Below are 2,566 nucleotides of genomic sequence, written 5' to 3'. Positions count from 1 at the left end.
GTGCTTCCCTTCCCCATCTATAAAACGGGGGGAACACTGCGTCTACTATCCCAGGCACTGCTGCGAAGGTGTTTAAAAGGGTTTTATGAAAACAATATAAGGTGTTATTTTATTACCCTTCTATCATCTTGAGTGTTCTGGGCTGCAAACAAGAATCTTTGCTCACACATCTGGTTTACCCCACATCACTCTCTGTTACAGCCGATTGTGTGTGGTCCAACTCTCCTACAGGACTATAAGGCCCGTGGCATGCAGGGACCATGTCTGCCTTTCCTCACCATAGTCATTCCAACACTTGTCACTGGATAGAGAGTTGAGAAAGGAAGGCCTCTGTAGTGCCGTGAAGATGAGTTTTCCTTCCCCTTTACCTGTTCAGTTTCATGAGGCGTCTCCCAGCGTCCTGCTCCCCAGGAGCCCCAGGTTAGGAAGGGAGACAGGCTCATACAGGACCTACCGGGGCAGGCAGCTGGCTCTGCACTTTCTCCAGCCTAAGCGCCCCGACGTCTCTTTGGAACACCCTCCCCCCTCTCAGGCCACACGGTTTGGTGATGGGCCTCACCCAAGAACTAGCCAATCAGTATGGTTATATCTTTTCCCAACAAAAGCAGATTGTTTAGAGGTGGCCATGTGACCCATTTCAGGCCAATGAGACACAGTCTTGAGATTTTTTACTTCATCTGTTGAGCAAGTAAAGCTCTTTCCATGAGGAGGAGCGGGGGAAAGGGGAGAGAGATTCTGAAGATATCCTCATGACATAGTTTCTGTCCCTAGATCCCGCCTTGTCCCAAGTCCCCAGACTGTTCAGTTACAGAATCGGAAGCCGATGAATTCAGATTCCCTTTCTTTGCCTCCACTGCTTTGAGTAGGGTCCCCACCCCTTGCAACCGAAAGAATTCTGATTTCTAGCTAGTACACACAGCGGTACGGAAACTGCAAAAGGCAGGAGCAAAGCGGTGAGAGGGAGTCACTGTGTTTGAGGGCACTGGCACAGGGAGCAACGATCACCCTTGAAAGGACAAACTGGACCCAGGCCACCTTACCCTGGCACTCTCTTGCTGCAATCCAGGTCTTACTCTTTTTACACATAGGTCTAAACTCCCCAGTTCCTGATTTGATCTGCACATGGTATCAAAGAGGAGAGAGATGACGAAATGACAGCCTTCAAGGGAGCAATATCATTTAAAATGTAAAATAGTTAAGTGTTGACTGCACAGTCTGTTGAGAGAGTACGCAAATTATACACAAACTGTGTACATGTTTAAATTGAAAATCCCTTGCGACTTTCCTGTTCAGCCTTCCACACACCTGGGATGAGGCCCCAGGGGCAAGTCCTGGTGGGAACTTTCCTTCAACAAGTATTTATTTAATAAGCCCTATTTTGCCAATCTGCCAGGTGTCCAGCCTATAAGACCTGGTCTGTGCCCTCCAGGAGTTAGCAAGTGAGCCAGGGAGGAGGGAGGGACCAGGAGAGACAATTAGTGCAGAACAGAAGACAAGCTGCAATCCAGCGCTAAACGCTGGGCTGTGGACTGAGAACAATCAGGTGTAGGTGCAAGGAGGCCGGTTTCAGCTCGACGCGAGGGAGAACTGCCTGGCGCATGGACCTGTCCCTCAAGGAAGGCACAGAACCAGCTTTTGTCATACCAGAGCTTGACAGAGATTTGAAATAATATGAATAATAATAGCAATCACGGAGTTGGGAGCCATACCAATTGGATTTGCATCCTTGCCCTGCAACTAACCATATGACTTTGGGCAAGCACTTTTGTTTCTTTACCCTTAAAATGGGCCTTAATAACACCCACCTGACAGCACTGTAAATGACAGAGATCCTGCAGGTAAAGCATGTGGAAAGCTTGGGCTCACCGTGGAGGCAGTAGGGTGTCGGTGAACAAGAGTCAGGTGGATCTGAATTCAGACCCTTAGCTCTGCTATTTGCAAGCTCTGTGGCCTCAGGTGAGTCATTTAACCTCTCTGACTATCAATAAATAATGATGATGATTACTGTGTTATTGTTGTTGCTAAAATGCTTTCACCAATCTTATTAAGACTCTGTAAAGGTTGCTGAGAAGGTGCTTAGCATAGCATCTGGTACAGGTCCATCCAGAAAAGTGATGTTTATGTGTACACACAAACACGCTCACATCTACACCTACGTGTGCATTCGTGTCTCAAACAATCAAGCCTCATCTTCTCTTCTTCCTGAAGTCTCCCCAGTAGCACGTGGGTGATCCCAGTGCTCTCTGGTGAGTGAGCTCTTTGAAAAAGAAAACCAGTCCAAAAGCACACTTACGATTGCACCCTAGATTTATCTCTACAATGGACGCTCGGACGTTTTCACCCTCCTTTTTAAAATAAGGTCATTTTTTTCCTTAGAAAAGTAACACATACTAATTGATGAGTTTGAGGAATTTCATAAAGATATAAATTTAGATCACCCGCAATTTCTCCTTCCACCCAGGGAAAAACACCATTCCCCAGACTTGTGTAGGCAAACATACCACAGGAATCTTTGTGAGCTAAACAGCTTTTAAGGCACAACCACAAAATATGTTCCGATAGCACA

Source organism: Miniopterus schreibersii, assembly GCF_964146895.1.
Source record: "Miniopterus schreibersii genome assembly, chromosome: 3".
Classification (NCBI taxonomy): domain Eukaryota; kingdom Metazoa; phylum Chordata; class Mammalia; order Chiroptera; family Miniopteridae; genus Miniopterus; species Miniopterus schreibersii.
The sequence above is the reverse complement of the archived record's forward strand: the minus strand, read 5'-3'. Positions refer to the sequence as shown.